The sequence below is a fragment of the Euprymna scolopes genome, chromosome 46 (genome assembly GCF_053919585.1).
Source record: "Euprymna scolopes isolate OS-2025 chromosome 46, ASM5391958v1, whole genome shotgun sequence".
Lineage (NCBI taxonomy): Eukaryota > Metazoa > Mollusca > Cephalopoda > Sepiida > Sepiolidae > Euprymna > Euprymna scolopes.
Window position 1 is genome coordinate 29,505,917 of NC_136527.1, and position 21,926 is coordinate 29,527,842.

The 21,926-nt window shown below is 32.5% G+C and overlaps 1 protein-coding gene across 1 annotated transcript in view; it reads right to left on the reverse strand.

The window, feature by feature from the left end:
• LOC145270715 (uncharacterized) overlaps positions 1–19,077 on the reverse strand; it is a 48,107-nt gene extending 29,030 nt beyond the window's left edge. Inside the window, exon 1 of the mRNA XM_080126327.1 lies at positions 18,859–19,077. The gene's annotated coding sequence lies outside the window, so the exon portion shown is untranslated. The remainder of the gene's footprint in view (positions 1–18,858) is intronic.
• Positions 19,078–21,926: the final 2,849 nt, after the last annotated feature.

The following is a 21,926-nucleotide window of genomic DNA, read 5'->3' on the forward strand; positions in this document are numbered from 1 at the left end:
AAATTGTCGAATTTAACTGATAAATAATTAGTTTACCCATACACTTTAGTTAGTCTGAAGAGATCCTCCTGGGACGTACACACAATTTAATTAGAATATATATATATATATATATATATATATATATATATATATATATATATATATATATATATATATATATATATATATACATACAGTTATCATCCCTGTTATCGCTTCATTGCGAAAGTTTGCTTTTCTAAAAATTGTGTGCAAATATTCCTTAGGATTTTTCATTAAACCAGTAAGTATATTTCATACATTTTTTCTTTTGTTTCAATTTTCATCAGTCGAAGTATTTAGAAATCAATGGCTCCCTACATGGGGCTCACATTTAACTCTATATGAAATGCATAGATATTGAATATTCTATTAAAGTTCTTTTGTCTTCCGTATGTTTTTGCATATGACACAACAAATGTTCGTTCTATGCAAAGAAACGCATACGTCAAAGGAATGTCGTTTGGCTAATTTTAATGTTTTTTTTAATCTGGTGATATCGCACCCTACCAGATGTCAGGGATTCACCCTTTATTTCATACATTTCCAGTAAACAATCATTTTAAAATTCTAACTCTGTTTTTTTTTTCGTTCATCAGGTATATTTGCCAGATAATTAAAAAATTTCTTTTGTCTAATTTCAGTTGCTCCTATAATTACTGAAATAAACCCTTGAGTTGATGTATGTCAGCTCCGAACATGCTGCCTTACCGAGTAACATTGTGGCAATTAAGGCCCCCATGATGGACAGGTTGTCATCATTAACGGCACGTAACTGGTGCCTAGTGCGCAGCAGATGTTCAGAAGTGCATCCAAGATTGTTTAATAAATCTACACCAACTATACTTGTCTGAGCTCCCCTGTCTGCCAAAGCAGGCAATCGGACGGGTTGGTGTTTCATATTTGTATGTCTGAATCGTCCAAGGTGTTGGTGGGCCTTTGTATCTAATGTGATGGTAATATTAAAAAATGGAGGTTGCTCTGGTCGGCCTGGTGTGAACTTGTTGTTGGTCCATGCACCATGCGGGATTCCTTCTTCTTCCTCTAGTCATTCAGGTTGCACAGTCATTGTCGATATGAATGAAGAATCTTCATTCTGGTTGTCATTTGGGTAGTCTCCCATTATGGCATTTGACGATGCTGTGCTGTGGCACATAGTTTAGAAGTGGTTTTCTTTGCCACATTTGTGGCATGATTTGCCCCAAGCGGGGCATTGTCTTCGTCCTTTTGGGTGTGTCTTGTGTCCACAACCTTTGCCTTTGCCATCGTTATGTCTCGTCTTATTTAATGGTAGAACTTTTTTGATGCTGCAGATTTAAATTGGGCCACTTGTGTGATCTCTGCTGGCCGGAAGTGATTTGATGCTCTGGCGGTATATTCCAGAGTAAAGAGGCGTCTACTTAAATCATTCAGAGTTGGCAGGGACGTAATCTCTGGTAAAATTTTGCTCTGGTGGGAGATGTCCCTTAATCTGGCAATGATTTGAGATTTGGTCATGTCCTCAGAAAATGACATTGCACATTGCTGGTTGCCACAATTGAAAGCGCAGAGTATCGCTTGTGATTTCGACTGGGAAATAAAGAACAGGATAGTCTCCCCATCACTTTGCTTCATTACAAAGAATTGCTGACGGTATACCTCAGGATGGACGGTTTTCACTGCGACGGATTTAATATATTCTAGCAGTTGTTCCTCTTATTCAGGGCATCCGGACCAACGAAGTTGAACAACATTTTGTTTACAGATGAACTGGATACAACTCGTAGCTCATTTCGGATTTCTGTGGGGTAAGTTGCGTCATCTCTTTATAAAGAAACCATGCATCCTTAAAAACGACCCATTTGTTGTCTGACGAGTCAGGTTCTATCATAGGTCACCCGAATTTCACATGTGAATGGCGCGACAATGGGGTGGGGGCGTGTTGCTCGGTGGACAGAAAGCGTGCCATAAGGTTCGTCATTTGTTCTTGCATGTCAATTTGTTGTTGTTGCATTTGTAACATGAAAGAAATTGGGTCGATTTCTGTGTGTTTTGATGAAGCTTCGTTTGTGTTAGACATATTTTTGTGTTTAACTAGAATGTCAAAGTGTATAGAATATGTATAGTGACTGGATATTAAATAAGTGGATATTAAAAAAAAAACAAAAAAACAAAGAATAAAAAGAATACAGTTTACCACGTGGTAAGGGTACGTCCTTTATCGTTCGTACGTATTTTTAGGTTTCTTATTTAGGATGGGTCGTTGTATGTTTCCTTTGTTTCTAAGTATTTGTTTTTATCCGACTCCTGACACCATGTATAGTTATGGGGGAAGGGCCTCACTCATAAGGGAAAGACAAAAAGACACGGTAGTTAATCTCGATAAGCGACATACGTGTGTACCTTTATTGGGTCCGCCATTACAGTGCTTTTTCTCTCTCCTTCCTGGAGAGCTCGGGTCAAGGGCACATAACTCAGTATTATGTTTACAACATCAAGTTCCGCTTTTTGATACAACTTAGAGACGAGCTATTATTTGTCGTGGAGGCCGGTAAGAAACCTGTCAATATTACCATTTACTTTACTGAATATCTTTGAAATAGTCCCAGAAAACTAGTATTTATTTTTCAAGAGTATTTTGTATCAGGTAATATTGACAAGTTTCTTCGTAAACGAAAAGAAACTTCTTCCGTTTTTTTTTTTTTTCAATTATTTTTTCTTTCTCTTCATTTGGAGGGGAGCAAAGATAGCGCCATTTATTGGTTTTGGAGGTCCACCAAAATAAAAACAAATAAAACTGTTTGGTTTCATTTGAATTATAAGTCACTTAGAATAAATAAATAAATGAAATGGGATAAAGATCTTCCACCCTCAAAAAAATAATTTGAAATTTTTAATTAATGTTTTTGGTTGCACTGAAAACGAAAATAACGTTTTAAATTCAGAAGACAAATAGTTTCTAAGGTATGAAGAAATTACAGTTTCAAAAAGTGGCGGATCATTTTTCTATATTAATTTAATCTAATAGACCAACGAAAAACCTACTTTTTCGAGTGTGCTGAAAACGAACATCGGTACTTGTACAGTTTAATAAAGACATTAAAAAAATGAAAATATCGAAAAAGGTTATATTGTACGTATCCGTTTTGGACTGATCTCCAAAAAAATTTCACTTAATTTGATCGAGTATTTTTTTTTTTTTTACAGTAGAAAAACATGTTCTTTGAATTTTTTAAATTTTGTTTGAATTTTTAGGAACGCCACGGAGAGATAACTCAATTTAAAGCGCCGACACTCCCTCCCCATCTTTAACACGAGCTTTTCTTCCTAAAAATCGAACCGTTTGCTCGGTAACATAACAAATTGTTTTTTCGATGTAAAAAAAACAAAAAAACAACAACAAACTATTAATTGATGAAATTAAGTGAATTTTATTTTTTTCTCTGAGAACTTCATTCCATAACGGATGCGTACAATTTAAACTTTTTTTCGATACTTTCATTTTTAATGTCTTGATTAAACTGTAGAAGTATCTGAACATCTATTACATTTAATAAATGAGGAGACAACTCAGTTCGAACTATCGATGCCTTATAATGGATAAAATCAAAATTTCACGCTACTGAAAAGATACTTTTCCGCACGTTTTATGTAATGTAACACGGCGGCCATAGGCAATTTTTGTACCGAATAAAAGCATTAAAATACATTAAAATACATAACTTATCCAGGTAGGTAGAAGAGTAACTCATCTTGCTATGCCACTTTTTTGGTTTGCTGGCTTCTCTTAACAAAACTCCCAAAAACGTTGAATTATTTTAAATTATTTTGAATGCACCTAATATTTATTTATTTATTACAAAAAATTGTTCTACTTTAATTTCTGTTGCGGTGAAAAGTGAAGATACAGAGGAAAATAATTAAAACTAATTATTGCAGTATTTTTTTTTTTTTTAATAAAGGTGGGGGGGGGGCGGAATAGTTTCGTTTCGTTTCCGTAGGATATGATTTCATGTTTTCGTTATTACTTCAAGTTCTACTTCTTGATAGAACTTTGAGACGAAGAATTGTTCGTCGCAGAGGCCGGTAAGAAACCTGTCAATATTACCTTTTATTTTACTAATTTTTTTCACGTGTAATTTTTTACATTTAATCTCTTTAATTAATTTTTTCTCGTATAGATTAACTTTAGATTAATCTTTTAAACACAATCAAGAAATACTCGGAAATCTATATAAAAATAAATAAATAAAAATACGAAAAGGCGGCAGTTTCCGCTATTAAATTGCACGTGCAACGAATTAGAGAATTAATAAAAATGAAACTTGCAATCTGTTCTCTCTCATGTAAATATTAAAATGTTAAATAAAATAAAACTAATTTTATCCGTGATATTCACCAAATAGATCAGCTCTATTTCGAAATAATTTCTTTTTTTTTATTTTTCCTCTTCAATTTTGTTTTCTGCGAACTTGCTCTTCCGTTCGTCATCTTGAATGTTACGTCGAGCTTGTAAAGTCAATCACATTTGAAATATCGTTTCCTTTATAAAAGCAGATAAAGTTAATCGAAAACAGATTATAAAACAAAAACGTAAGTATTACTACATGAATTTAGTATCGATTTTTGGGTATTATTATACAAACACCGTGACAGCGTTAGGGTTAGGGTTAGGTTTAGGATTAGGGTTAGGGTTAGGGTTAGGGTTTAGGGTTAGTGTTAGGGTTAGGGTTAGGGGTAGGGTTAATTCGCTGTCACGGTGTTTGTATAGTTTTACCGATTTTTGCGCATTTGCAGAATACGTTAAAAATGTAAGGGAGATAACTACATTTAGTAAGCGAATAATCGGCGGGCGCACGTATGTGTATTTTTTTATTTTCATCATTTTTATTTTCATCTTTTCATCGGATTATTATCGAATGGTCACTAATCTATCAGATTTTGTTTTCAATACTGACTTAAATATAAAAAAAAATTGGGTTTGTATTACTGTACACATAGAGTCAAAAAACAAATATATAACAAATCAAAGGTAAGATAAGTTACTTTTCTACCAAACTGGATACATTTTATTTTTTTATTTTTATTCAATGTAACATGTTTATTCAGCTCGAAAAACATGCAGTGTTTACCGATGTATTGGAAAATTCAAAATGGCGCCCGACACTCTCTTTAACATGGTAAGTTTGGGAAAAGGTGTTATAAATAATAAACTAGACAAAATACTATTAAAAAAACACCGAATATATGTCAACTTATGTCACGGTAACATATAACGTATATAACGAATTTCTAACAGTATTTTGTCTAGTTTATTATTTATAACATCTTTTCCTGAACTTACCGTGTTAAAGAGAGTGTCGGGCGCAATTTTGAATTTTCCAATACATCGGTAAACACTGTATGCTTTTCGAGCTGAATAAACATGTTGCATTGAATAAAAACACGAAAAATATATCCAGTTAGGTATAAAGTAACTTATCTTGCCTTTGATAACATTTATTTGTTATATATTTGTTTTTTCGTTTTTTGACAACTTTTTCGAATCTATGTGTACAGTAATACAAACCCCCCCAAAAAACGGCCAATACGTAATTCTTTATGTTATCATTGGTGGCCAATTCTGTATGTGTTTTCACGTACAGAATTGATAACATTTTTCTTGATTTTTTTTAATTTCCCTGTATCTTTATTGAAACATGAAATCAGAAAAAAAGCAAATAATCCTAATGAAAATGTTGATTTATTGCTGAAAATTTTTCGCTGTAAATTGTTTTTATTTTAAACTGACTTAAACTTTATCGATTACCAAAAATAAATAAATAAATAATTTTATAAATGTAATTTTATATGTTTTTAACTGTTTCACAAGTTTAAAAAAATCAAATTTTGTTTTCAGTAATGACTTAAATATAAAAAGGTCAATTTCTAAAATCTTTCAAAATTACAAATATTCTTTAGAATGACGACTTTTAAAGGTTTTCAAGGATACTGAAAATGAATAAATACTTCAAAAGTGGTATAGAGAATTCGTTTTCATCACATGAGGAAATTATTTTTTCAAAAAGTGAGGATCACTTTTCTATATAAATTTAATGTAAAATGAGCACCCACTTTCTGGCCACATGATGATATTTGGGGAAGGGGCTGCCTTAAAGCCGTTTTGGTAAATTGTTACCTACTTTCAACATTAACAGTCATCTTTACCATGACGAATTCTATAAGTTTTCGGGGATGCTGTAAACGAATATCACATTTAAAATTGCCGCAAACAAGCAGTTTTATGGATATTAAGCTAAATAATTCTTTATGTTATCAGTAGTGGCCACCATTCATAACATAATTTACATAGCTTAATCAGTAAACTTATTATTGTCTTGTTACCTCAATTTTTATTTCCAAGAATAAGTTTCTTTTTTTCTTTTATTAAATGCATCTGATAATTTAAAATTAACATCGGTAGATGACACTCGATGACTTCGATGCTCGAGTTTATAAACAAGAAACAATTTCTTTTGACTTTCTTATAATCTTTTCTTTCATAACTTCTTCCTAACGCTTCGCATGCTCTGACAAAATGGTTAACTGAAATCATCTTCCAAAGTGTCACGTATAGAACAAACCCTGAGAAAAGAATATTTTTTAAAAAAAGAATATAGATCTTACCCAACCTAAACAATTCCCTCCCACTGGTTCTTCCCCACTTCCAAACTCTAAGCCAACTCTACGCCTTTCCAAATGGATTCTATTATTGTGGTTGACAACACAATTGATGCAAATGGGAGATAATTTTTGTCCAAAATATTTGAAATTTTTGATGTCATGCTATGTGTCCCGTTGATGTTGACTTCTCCATATTGGGATATCAGCTTGTTCTGTGGCTAAATCACTATCCAACTTATTGAACTTTCCTCAATCAACGTTGCCCACACTTGTTCTTGTTCTCTATCAGTTTTTTCCTAACTTCCTGAATGTTATCCCTTACCAAACCTTACACTGTATAACTTTCAACCTGAGGTTGTTCTCATGTAAACTGGCTAGTAGTACTCTATCTATGTGATCCAAGTGACTTTCCATAGAATCTTAAAATATAAAAACATCATCCAAATACAGTAATGCATAATCTTTCTGTCTGTCTAGAACTATGGACATTAATTCCTGGAAGACCACAGGATCATTTGCAAGTCCAAACCGCATCACATTAAAGTACCCAGACTTTAGATCTAATTTGCAAGGTATTTTGCTGATCCTAGCGATGCATATATTTCATCAATGACAGTTAACGCTCAGACATACTTCTTTGTGACGTTATTTAAAGTTGTAAAATCTATGAAAAATCTTTTATTAACATCCTTCCTTTCTAGTAACATTATCAGAAAACTCAATGGACTATTGGATCTTTCAATTACATCTGCTTACATCATTTCCTCGATTTCAGAATCTTTTTTTAAAATTACGTTTTCACCCTAAACAAGGCGCATTGCCACTTTGGTGTAGGGGGCTACTATCAGGGGCAGCAACTATGGGGTGGCTACGTTGGGATTTGGGCAGCAAGATGTCGGTTCACTTTACACTTGAACTTCTGCAGGTCAGTACAGTTGGGGAAGCAGGAACTTGGAATGGAATTCAAGAGTCTAGCGGTTCTGGGAAAGAAACTACTGGAGTAGAAAGATCTTTTACATCTAAGGATCTCTACTGTGTGGGGGTGGGATTAAGCTGCATGTCGGGTTTGGCGAGGGTGTCTACATCGTGGGGGCACAAGTGTCTGCAGTTCGTCATAGCATTCACCATTAAAATACTTGTAGAACAGGCAGAGGGATGCAACGTTTCGTCGATGGGACAGAGGCTGAAGCTTAGATGCCAGTTCAGGGCCTATCAGATTTGCGACTCTTTTTTTTTAACCTTGTCTGGGAGCGAGAGACTAGTAGCAGATGCACCAGCCCAAATGTGACAACAATACTCCATACATGGGCGAATGGTGGCCTTGTAGAGGTACAAGATACTTTCAGGTGTTAGTAGTTTTCTTGCACAGTAGAATATTTTTTTGTTCTAGCAGTGTTCAATACGGCCATCTCAGTATGGGCTCATGCATTCAAGTTTGTATACACATCTCCACCATATCGATTCTACCCAAGTCCTCATTCTCCATAACAAACCCTATTTTGCTTCAACAACGTATGAACTTCGGCATGGTAATCTTGGTAATGTTACCAGCCACACTAGACTCAGCAATTTGGCAGCCCTTCTCAATGTGACTTTTTGTTGGTGTTGTTCATTATGAGAAATGGAAACTTACGTGACCCTTCAATCTTTACCACTACATTAGTTACTGATACTCTGCTAAGATTGCTAATGAATCCACTATTTGTTCTATCTCATATTTTAATCCTTGACCATTTGTAAAACCCACACGAGCCATGCATGTATGCAGATGCTGTTGTTTTAACATAATTTCCTGTGCTAACTGAACTATATATGAAATATGAGCATCATCTTCCAGAGCTATATACTCATCAAATATTCTTATCACTCCTAAATCTGAATACATCCTCATTGCTTTTTCTTGAGCCAGTAATGATATAGTATCACATTTGTGTTGCAGCAGAGAAGTATTGGTGGATAGACTGACCTGCTATCTCTATCTTACAATTAATGGGGACCCATTAGCTGTTCTTAAACTTTTTTCTCACATAGTTCAGGTCATTGTCTAAGTGCTTTAAAAAACTGTTATTTATTACTGACACCTCTGCTCTCATATCCACCAGAATTCTTCAACTTTCTCCCACTTCTAATTGAAACAGAATTTGATGTGCCCATGTTACCAACTATGTGCATTGGTATGCCCTTGTTCCAGTTGTCGGGCATTGCATTAATGAAGTATCCCTAGTTTCCACAGATATGTTTCTTGCAGAATTTCTGTATGTTGCCCACCTCTGATAATTAGTAACAACTAATTATCTACCTGCTTCTTTCCTTCTCTAGTTTAAAATACTGGTCCTTAATTCTCTACTTGTTTTTTTTTACGTCTGTCTCCATGTTTCGGGAAACTGCCTGGATTCATAGCCTCAACTAGAATCCACCATCGTATGTGACAAAACTTCATGGCTCGTCTTCATACTTCTGGCTTGCGTTGAGTCAGATCTTCCATTTAACTTTTGCTAGGGCTTTCTGATAAGCTGCTTGAAGATCCTGTGGCTCATGTCTCATCACAACCATCTTCACCTTCCTATACCCCTAACATATGTTGCAAAGTTGATTTTTGTCACCAAGAAAAATGTACATTTTGTTTTTGTATAAAAATATACAAACTTATATTTTCTGTTTCATTACTGCCTCATATGAGTGCACCTAGCTAGAGATGGAGAGTGTGGACTAGGAGGTTGGTAAATGGAACAACGATTGTGTGCTGTTGATTGCCGACTGACTGTAGGCTTCTCGTCTTTTTTCTCTGTGCTATATATGTGACCTGCTTTTTGCTCACGTTTGACCATTGTATGCGTCAAATAGTTGCCATTTCACCACTGACGATATAAATTCTGACAACCTAACCCCATCATTTAGTGCATTTGCTACCAGCTGTCATTCCTTCATATCTTTTAATATGTAAACGGTATGTAAACTTCAATTGTCACAATCTATATCATGTAAACAAAGTAATATTCTGTGTCATACAACACAGAGCAAAACAATATGTACTAATAACAATATCAAAATTAGGTGGAATGTTTTAGAAAACAATCCACCAGAGAGCTAGACACAAGATATTATTCAAGAGTGATTCAACTTTACAGAAACATGTTGTGCATGTCAAGCTGCTTATTGAAAAATCATGACTTAGTGCTTTCATGTAAATGTGGAAAATTACAGAAACATGGAGAAAGAAAACCTATCTTTATTCGAACAATGGGATAAAGTATTTAACATATGGAAACCATTAATTATAAATAATATATATACATATAGTAAATATTAGTAAGATGTGTCTATACATATATATATATTTATATATATATATATGTATAAAAATTTAATTTTTAAATTAATTTTGGTTTTAATATTAAAAGCACTTAATATAAAATTTTTAATTGATTTTAAATCTAATATAATTTAATTTTAAAGTTAATAATATAATTTAATTTTAAATCTAATATAACTTAACTTTAAATCTTATATAATTTAATTTTAAAGTTAATAAAATCATCACCATCCAATAAATATAAAAGGGGGGTTCACAAAACGAGAGTAAAACATGAACTCGTGATGAATATATATTTCTACTTCTGGTTATAAAATAGATGAGTATTGGCTGAAGAGAGCTTGATATGAGTATCTAAAACGGTCATAATTATCGGGTTTGAAACCGACGGTACCAATGACTTGTGTCATCTAATAATTCTCAGTAAATAAAAAATATATATCAATACACTCTTATTTTCGGATTAAGCACTCTGCTGGATTTCTTTTTCCAAAAAAACTAATTATAATATGTAGTAATAAATAGTGATAACAAAATAGTTCCTAAAATTTATACAAGGATTGTCTGCTAGGACCCGTGGTGCTACGGTTAGAGTATGTGGTGAATTCACTTGTAAGTTAAATACCACTGAACATTGAAGTTTCAATCCTCAGTAATATTTAGAATATTTTTTTACCAATACAAAATCATGCAAATCTCAGGTATTAAATAAATGGTTCCATTCAGAATTATGTACAGATTGCAAAGTGCAAGAGAAAACTTCCCAAGTTGGACAAAATACACCAGATCGTAGATAGAAACGTTGCTAAAATAACACCCAAGACGAAAACAGTATTCTGAAGAATCCAAATAATATGAATAATGAATCCGCATCTCTAAAATGAAGAAATGTAAAAAAAATTTTAGTTAAATATTTGAAAATAGAAACAGATTTATTTTGTTATTAAAACAGCATTGAATATTCATTTTGAATATCATTAATAAATGTTTTGGATATTTTAAATAAACATCAGCATAAATTCAATTTTACGACATGAAATGTATTTTTTTCAAATTTGTTTTATATTTCCAGAACAATTTGAAATTTATGAGATTGTCTATCATAATACACTTCACTGCATTAACTTTTTCTGAATACATGTGCAAGCAAACATGGGAGAGAAACCACATTTTTGTGAAGTATGTGGTTTTTCTTTTGCACTGAAGTCAAATTTGCAGAGTCATATGAAGAGACATATGGGAGAGAAACCATATTCTTGTAAAGTATGTGATTCTTCTTTTGCATGGAAGTCAAATTTGTTGAGTCATATGACAACACATACTGGAGAAAAACTTCATTTTTGTGAAGTATGTGGTTCTTCTTTTGCACAGAAGTCAAATTTGTTAAATCACATGAGGAGACATACGGGAGAGAAACCACATTCTTGTGAAGTATGTGGTTCTTCATTTGCATGGAAGTCAAGTTTGTTGAATCATATGAAAACACATACTGGAGAGAAACCACATTCTTGTGATGTGTGTGGCTCTTCTTTTGGACAGAAGTCACATTTGTTGACTCATATGAAGAGACATACGGGAGAGAAACCACATACTTGTGTAGTATGCTGTTCTTCATTTACACAGAAGTCAAATTTGTTGCGTCATATAAGAACACATACTGAAGAGAAACCACATTCTTGTGAAGTATGCGGTTCTTCTTTTGCATGGAAGTCAAGTTTGTTGAATCATATGAAAACACATACTGGAGACAAACCACATTCTTGTGACGTATGTGGTTCTTCTTTTGCACGGAAGTCAACTTTGTTGAGTCATATAAGAACACATACGGGAGAGAAACCACATACTTGTGAAGTATGTTGTTCTTCATTTGCACAGAAGTCAAATTTGTTGCGTCATATAAGAACACATACTGGAGAGAAACCACATTCTTGTGAAGTATGTGATTCTTCTTTTGCATGGAAGTCAAGTTTATTGAGTCATATGACAACACATACGGGAGAGAAACCCTATTCTTGTGAAGTATGTGGTCATTCTTTTGCACGGAAGACAAATTTGTTGGATCATGTGAAAACACATACAGAAGACAAACCACATACTTGTGAAGTATGTGGTTCTTCTTTTGCATGGAAATCCAGTTTGTTTAATCATATGAAAACACATACGGGACAGAAACCACATTCTTGTAAAGTATGTGGTCATTCTTTTGCATTGAAGACAAATTTGCTGAATCATGTGAAAACACATACGGGAGATAAACCACATTCTTGTGAAGTATGTGGTACTTCTTTTGCACAGAAGTCAAATTTGTTGCGTCATATGAAAACACATATATGAGAGAAACCACATTCTTGTAAAGTATGTGGTTTTCTTTCGCAAGGAAATCAAATTTGTTAAATCATATGATAACACATCTGAGAGAAAGACCACATTTTTTTGACGTTTGTGGTTCTTCCTTTGCACAAAAGTCAATATTTTTGCCTCATATGAAAACACGTACGGTAGTTTTATGGAGCAAGAAGGAGAATGTAGCAATCGTAGTTGAAGTAAGCGTCTCTAATGATGCTAGCCGTAACAGAGAAGTGAGGGAGAAAATAACAAAATACCAAAGACTTATGTACTACATGAAAAGAAACTAAAATCTTAAAAAGGTATCAATCATACCTGTCATTATAGGAGCAACCGGACTAATGAAAAATAATTCTGTCTGGTTAATATACCTGGTGAACAAACCATATTTTTGTGAAGTACTTGGTTCCTTTGGACGGAAGTCAGATTTATTGCATTATATGCTAACACATATGGGAAATAATATCTCATGATCTTCCAAATTTCATACCTCAAAATTGTATACCAGCATCACAAAGAACCAGTAGGACAACCTCTATGACATAGTCAGTCAACTATTTGGCACAAGACTGTCTTACAAATATGACAGAATCAGAAAACAAGTCTGCTACAGAAGTGACTAAAAGTCTTTAAAAATACTCCAGAACTTTCATTACAGAAAATTGAACAAATGAGCCGAACAATAGGATGACAAATATTTTCTGCATTTATTTACTTTGGGCTTTTTAAATAAATAAAGAAGGTTTTATAGACTGGCTTACAAGAGGATAGCGCAACTAATATCAGGACAAAATTATGATGAGCCATTTTAATTAGATGAAGGATCTCAGCATGACAAGTGTAGTTTGTGCAACAGAAAAGTTAGTTTGAGCCATTTGACATTTGCTAGAAATACAATGGATTGTGGTAATATATCCACATCATATGTAAAATGTTGAATATTGAATGCTGCAGCAAGTCCTAGGAACAACAGTTGGACATATACACCATCGAGTATGACTCTACGATTCATACAGCTACATGCTTAGAAAATGGAGCGTTCTACATTTTGATATCATGTGTGACAATAGCTACAATTGCATTTAGCTATACAATATAACACTGAGATACGGCATTAAAAATTAGTAACAAAATACAGTACAGTATGAATTTATATATATATATGTATATATATATATATATATATATATATATATATAAATTCATATATATATATGATATGCAAATTTTCGGCGTTGGTTCCTGCCTAACTGCATTGAAGTTGCCACCGACAATAATAATTTTATGTTTCAACATAGATATGATGAGAAAATAGAGAAAACTATTTAAACGAAATACCAGGTTTTCATACAACATATACACCATTGACGATGACTGTACGATTCCTACAGCTATGTGCTTAGAAAATTAGGGTTTTATGTATGACATAGACAAGAAACTGTAATCTTTAGAAAATCTGTATCCCAGTACTTATGGGAGGAACTTAAATTAGACAAAAATAATTTTGAAAACTACCTGGCAAATATACCTGGTGAACCAAGTGCAAGAAAGATTTGCATAAAAAGAACATTTGTTGTGTCATATGCAAAAATATACTGAATACAATAGAACATACAAATATTTTTGTATCTCTTATAGAGTTCAATGTGTGCTCCAGGTAAGGAGCCGTTGATTTCTGAGTACTTCGACTTATCAGGTTATTTCGACACTTCGTTTTTAAAAACTTCCAATTCAAAAATTCACCATTTTCTTATTAAAACTTGCAACTCCAAAAATCTCCACTTTGTTTTCAAAACATCCAAATCAACAAGACACCTTGTTTTCAAAATATCCCAATCCACAAGGCTCCCTTTTTTTCAAAACATCCAAATCCACAAGACACCATGTTGTCAAAACTATTAACTCCACAACTCAATATTCTGTTGTCAAAACTATTAGCTCCACAACTTGACATTCTCTTGCCAAAATGTCCAACTCCAAAATTCAACACATTTCAAGTTTACTTACACATGCCTACATATGTAGCACATTTTCTTTTAACTCGTCCTCTATTCTGTACACATCTTTTTTAATTCATCTGTTTATATTTCTTCTTTTTATATTATTGTTACACAACCGACCCTTTGAAGCACATAAGCATGCTAGTTAAGTAAGTTTCTATTTTCCCTACAAAGACAAATAAGAAAAACTAAAATGCCATATTTTCGTAATGTATGTGGCTTTTCTCTGGCGAGAGAAAATAATATGATCCTTTGATTTAGTTAATAATATTCTTTAAAAAAACAATTTTTTTATTCTTATGTAAATCTTCAAAATGAAAGAACATACAACTTTTATGTCGAGGTCACGTCTTAACAGTTTTTATGAAATCAGCTTTAGACAAACATGTGAACAACCATTATAGTCCTTCTTTCTATTTTTTGTTACACAACCTACCCTTTGAAGCACACACATATGCTAGCCAAGTAAGTTTTGATTTTCCCTACAAAGTAAAATAAAAACTGAAAATATTTTTTTGTAAAGTAGTTCTTCTGTTTATATGAAATCAGCTTTAGACCCACATGCAAACACACAATTGTACTGTTTTGAGATTTTGTGAATGTCTAGCATCTGGTAGTTTGTTCCATTCACAAATAATAAAATTTTGAAAAAGTTAAAAACCATATTTAGGTATTCTTGTTATATGTGTTTTATTATTTTGTTAAAAATCTGCGTTAATTTCTCCTGCAAAACCGATAGAAAAGAATTTGATACTTTGATTATGTGAATAATTTACTTTTCAAAACAAAGTTTTTATTCTCGTGTAAATCTTTAAAACCACCCAAATGAACATACATGCCGAGTTCATGTTTTAATAGTTTATTATTTTGTTTTTAATTTAATACATCTCAATAAAACGTCCAGAAGCGAAAATGTGTCAATATCCATATTTTACCAAAGTAGTATTCACTCTAGGTGTGTTAAACCGGTATCCACATTTACAGAAGTTTATTAGGTTTCAGTTTTCAGAAAATATATGTAAACTATAAAAATCAAGAGGTTGGGCCAGCTCAGCAAATATCACACTGATGCCCAACACACATTGAATATTTATAAAAGGTACAAAATACAGATTCAAATCAAAACATAAGCGGCCAACTGTTAATTCATGAAAAAAGAGATAACAAAGGTGAAAAATGAAAGGTATTTTTATACTTTCTTCTCTCAATTCAGGATCATTACATTTCACCATTGAAAATAAAACATTTGCACGAAACATTATATTGGATATTTTTTAATGTAATACTCTTAATCTCAATAGACTGCTTTCTAATTTTGTCAATAATTCCATAAACATAAGTTCGTAGATATTGGAATTTATGTCACACCAGCAAATAGCATAAACATTAACACTAAAATTTATCAAACTTTATAGTTTGGTTGAAAGATTGTATGGGAATGCTCCACGAGTCATTAGACACATGAACCTGATGGCCAATGTTAACCAACTTGCCTGGTTTAACGGCGCAATTTTCCACGATACAAATCAAGGGTTCACCTTACTTCTACAAATACCAATTGTATAGTCATAGAGAAGTCTTTGCTCACAAGTAAGGCTATCCATATCTTCCATTTTAAAGTGAAACTCCATAGGATGCCGAATAGTGGAAAAAGATATTTGTAGTAAATTATGTTTAAATAGAGTTTTGAATGGAAGTTCATTTTGTTGTAAGGAGCAACCAATAGTCTGAAGATTTCTTTTTTTTTTGTAAAAGTTAAACAAGTCCACCTTCACAGCCAGTATTCGCATTTCTATTGTCAACAAGAACATCCTTAATTGTGCTCACACTTTTAAATTTGTGTAAAACATCGGTCACTTGCTCCACAAGAACATTATCATTTGCAACAATATCAGGAAGACCTCTGTGTGTAAAATATTTAGTCTGCTTTGTGATTGTCAAGTGGTGTTCAGGTCCCTTAGTTTTTTTCAGAGTATTACTTCCATTTTCCTCCATTGCTTCCTTGTAGAGTACTGTGGCCTTGTCTGTCCTCCGAAAGATTCTTCACATTTTCATTTTGTTTTTCATTGAATTTCTTTTGATTTTAGCTTTCCTCTATGCATTTTTCAATTATCCATATAGATATTTTTAGATCTATATTAGGTATAAGAAGACACATAGCCTTAAATCCAAGAGCAAAGCATTGGCGAGGTTGGATCCAATATTAGACGATATAAAGCCTAAATAATTCAAAAGAATGCCTTGGAATTTTTGTTAACTTGTAAGGTAATTTAGGAATACTATATGTTTATAATCCTCTTCATCATTTGAAATAGAGGAGTAGGAATGGAAAGAAACGTCATCCTGAACATATGATGTTGAAGTTATTGGTGATATCTTCATATTCTTTTGTTGCTTTAATCTCTCTTCTTCTTTTCTAATTTTTTTATGGCAGTTCTTTCTATTAGTCCAAGCTGGAACGTACACGTGGCCCCGAGTTTACGTCTCTGAACCTGAAATATCAGATTTTATTAATATTGAAAATACAGTTTAACAGATTGAATTAAAAATTATTTTACATGTCAAATAAAATAGGAAAATGGCTTTCAATATTTATTTTAACTGTAGAAATTCATTTATTTCAAGAGTTGTACAATTTAGATATTATGTTTTTTCCCTTCATAATGAATTAAAAACAAAATAACTTACTTTTTGTTTAAGAGGGCAAGTGCAGATGATATGCTTAGTCTGGCAATTTTCTTTGTCGCATTTTACATTAATATTGTCACAGCTAAAAATGGACAGCTTGCATGAATATGATGAGATATCAAATAATGTATTCAACTTTTCCTTCCAGCAGGGAGAGATTTCCTATTTATTTGTTTTCTAAAAGCATAAAATTTTCACATTGTTAACAATACTATTTTCATTTATCAAAGGCAAACGAGGATTGACAGCCTTCCAAATATCTATGACATCGTTTGCTATTCATTTCGAAATGTCAGAACAAGAAATGTAAGGATAAGTGTTCCTCAAAATATATTGGATTATTGGTACTCTTGGTTCAAGCTCAACCGGCAGTTAGCCGAGCAAAGTAACAGATGCAGACAAATTAAATATTGTCGGAATTAGCATACCGACGAGTAGGGGGGGAGAAAAGACGGTTTACGTCATTCAGATTAGCATCCTCAGAGCTCCTATATGTCAGGGGCGGCTATTTACTGACCTTTGCACATCAGACAAAATTGTTAGTAGACCAAAATAGTCTACTTTACCCCTTCCTATTGCTTTATATAAGCATGATTTTATGGTCTTGATAGACCTCTCCCAACTACCACCGTACCAAGGTGAAAACAGTGCAATTGAGCAATGTTTTAAGTCATATGGGCTAAATCTTTCCTTGAATTCGTCCGCTATCATGCCCCGGTTAATGATTCTGGCAGCAGCGTTAAATGTGCGACCATTATCTGAATAAAGGTGTGTAGGGATTCCATTCACGTTCGTGAACCTAATGAATGCTTGAATAAATGATTTTACAGTCATATCCGGAACCAGTTCCAAATGTACAGCCCTAATACTCATACATGTAAATAGAAGAATGTACATCTTGTAGTCTTTTTCTTGTCCTTTAACATAGATATGGCTGGTAAAATCCACGCCGGTATGTAGATAGGGCCTGGCAAAATTTACCTGAGAGGCTGATAAGTTGGTCGAATTTGGTATTGAAAAGGAAATGACATTATAGCGTTTACATTTCACACAAGTACTAAACATATTTTTAACAGCCTGTCTGGCTTGTGGTATCCAGTAACCTGCCAATCATATTTCATTCAATGTTGTAGCCAAGCCTAAGCGTTGGCTTCTTTGGTGATATTCTTGAATAACCATTCTTGTTAGATACTGCTCTTTTCCTAATAAAATAGGATTTTGGACATCATATGAGTGATATTCCGATTTTCCCATTCTTCCCATCGATCGTATAATGCCTATGTGGTCCAAAAACATATCCAAATTCTTCACCAGTTTAGGCATACACATTACTTATTTATTGATTGTGAAAAAAAAAAGTGGATTTATTTCTGCCGGGTGGCACCGTCATTTACAGAGGAGTAGATTTGTTTATTGTGCATGAGACGTAATTTTCCGGGGTTATTTCTATATTTTTATTTTATGTATGTGAGGATATGCCTTATCGAGATATAAAAAGTTGTATTATGCATTGTATTCTTTGGCGGACATCGTTTTTACGCACGTGCGCGCGCTCCATAAACAAATCTACGCGCGTACTAAAGATGGCCGCCAAAGAATACAATGCATAATACAACTTTTTATATCTCGATAACTAATTATTTCTGCAAAATTGCAATGCGATTTTCGTATTAAGCATGGCCGAAAACCTTTAAAAGTCATCATTTAAAAGAAAATTATGGAGGTAGACCTAATCTGAAAATTTACCACAAAAACAATCAACAGTGAAATATTTTCAACGATAATAATCCAATGAAAAAAAGATGAAAATAAAAAATACACATACGTGCGCCATGTAGTAATACTTACGTTTTTGTTTTATAATCTGCTTTCGATTAACTTTATCTGCTTTTATAAAGGAAACGATTTTTCAAATGTGATTGACTTTACAAGCTCAACTTAACATTCAAGATGACGAACGGAAGAGCAAGTTCGCAGAAAACAAAATTAAAGAGGAAAAAAAAATTATTTCGGAATAGAGCCGATCTATTTGGTGAATATCACGGATAAAATTAGTATTATTTTATTTAACATTTTAATATTTACATGAGAGAGAACAGGTTACAAGTTTCATCTTTATTAATTCTCTAATTAATTCGTTGCATGTGCAATTTACTGGTTGAAACTGATATATTTTAAAGCCGCCTTTTCGTATTTTTATTTATTTTTTTAATACAGATTTCCGATTATTTCTAGATTGTTTTAAAAGATTAATCTAAAGTTAATCTATACGAGAAAAAATTAATTAAAGAGATTAAATGTAAAAAATTACAGGTGAAAAAAAGTTATAATGAAAACTGTTATCACGTTGGGGTAATCTCCAAAAATACCGTTAGGGCTTACAACATGGCCGCCAGAAGAGTCAACAAAAAACTGCGAATAAAATATATAAAACTCGTAATTTCTGTTTTTAAAGTGGGTTGTCAATTTTCTTTATGAAATATACTTCCAAAATAAACTATTACAGTCGTTTAAAACATAATAGAAGTATTATTTTTTATTTTTTAAAAACAATGTTTACAAAATGTCTACGAACGTGCGTAGAAATTCAATTTTCTTTATGAAATATACTTCCAAAATAAACTATTAAAGTCGTTTAAAACATAATAGAAGTATTATTTTTTTATTTTTTAAAAACAATGTTTACAAAATGTCTTTAATAACAATTCACCGTTTTGGGGAATTTTATTAAGAGGAGCAAACAAAAAAAAAGTGACAAAGCAAAATAATTTACTCTTCTACCTACCTGGATAAGTTATGTATTTTTAATGCTTTTATTCGGTTTTATAAGTTACTCTTCTACCTACCTGGAATAGTTATGTATTTTAATGCTTTTATTCGATTTTATAAGTTACTCTTCTACCTACCAGGATAAGTTATGTATTTTAATGCTTTTATTCGGTTCGATAAGTTACTCTTCTACCTACCTGGATAAGTTATGTATTTTAATGCTTTTATTCGGTTCGATAAGTTACTCTTCTACCTACCTGGATAAGTTATGTATTTTAATGCTTTTATTCGGTTCGATAAGTTGCTCTTCTACCTATCTGGATAAGTTATGTATTTTAATGCTTTTATTCGGTTTGATAAGTTGCTCTTCTACCTACCTGGATAAGTTATGTATTTTCATGCTTTTATTCGGTTCGATAAGTTACTCTTCTACCTACCTGGATAAGTTATGAATTTTAATGCCTTTATTCGGTTCGATAAATTACTCTCCTAGCTTCCTGGGTAACTTTTGTGTTTCAATGTATTTAATTTATGTATTTTAATGCTTTTATTCGATACAAAAATCGCCTATGGCTGCTGCGTTACATTACATGAAACATACGGAAAAGTATTTTTCAGTAGCGTGAAAATGTATTTATTATGAGGGCTCGATAGTTCGAACTGAGTTGTCTCCTCAGTATTATTATCCCTCTAAAAACATTACCAGACCTCCCCCCAACTGTGTCCATGAAGTTGGTTCTGATTCTACTTTTAATTAATAAGTTTTGACACTAAAATTTCTTCGTAATTTGGAAACTTATTAACATATTAATTTTAAACGTTATTCACATATTAATTTAAAACGTTATTTACGTATTAATTTACAACGTTATTTACATATTAATTTGCAACGTTATTTACATATTAATTTTAAACGTTATTTACATATTAATTTACAACGTTATTTACATATTAATTTTAAACGTTATTTACATATTAATTTTAAACGTTATTTTCATATTAATTTTAAACGTTATTAACATATTAATTTAAAACGTTATTTACGTATTAATTTACAACGTTATTTACATATTAATTTTAAACGTTATTTACATATTAATTTTAAACGTTATTTACATATTAATTTACAACGTTATTTACGTATTAATTTTAAACGTTATTTTCATATTAATTTTAGATGTTATTTAGATGTTAAACTTAAACGTTATTTACATATTAATTTCAACGTTATTTTCATATTAATTTTAAACGTTATTTACGTAATCATTTTAAACGTTATTTGTTTGTCAGAAATGTCTAGTGTTACTGGCGGCTCACACATTCCATTTACTGATAAATCAATTAAATTTGTCCAGTGTAAAGCTTTAAAGTTGATCACTGAACATTTTTTCTGTCTCTTCTTGGTTTGCTTTCCTCTTCTGAAAGAAAATAACAATAATTCGTTTAAGTTTTAAATATAATCTGTACTGCCTTAATATATTTGAAATAGGAATCTTTAAAATGTTATAATAAATCGGCACAAGTAATTCAACCAGTTTTTCATGAATAAATATTAATTTACCAAGTTTTACCTACTTTTCTAATGTCAAGTCAACAACTGTCATAAACATTAACAATGAAATTTATCAAACTATATAGTTTGGTTGCAAGGTTCTGTGGGTATGCCCCAGGAGTACATAGACACGTTAGCATGATGGTCAGTGTTATCCATCTTGGCTGGTTTAACAGCGCAATTTTACACAATACAAATCTATGGTTCACCTTTCTTAGAGAATCTTTGGTAACAACTAAGTCTATCCATATTTTTCATTGCAAAATGAAACTCCAGAGGATCCCCAACAGTTTTCTAACAGTGTAACAAGTTCTCTTTCACAGCCAGTAGTCACATTGCTATTTCTTAATAGTACTTACACTTTTACACTTGTGTAAACCATCAACCACTTACTCCACAAGAACATTATCATTTGCATCAATATCAGGAAGAACCCTGTGTGTTAAATATTCACTCTCCTTTGATGACTCCTTTGTGATTGTAAAGTGGTGTTCAGCTCCTTTTTTTCAGAGTATTACTTCCATTTTTCTCCACTGATTCCTCGTCGTGTGTCTTTGTTTTTCCTCCCATCTACTCCAATACAAACAAGATTCTA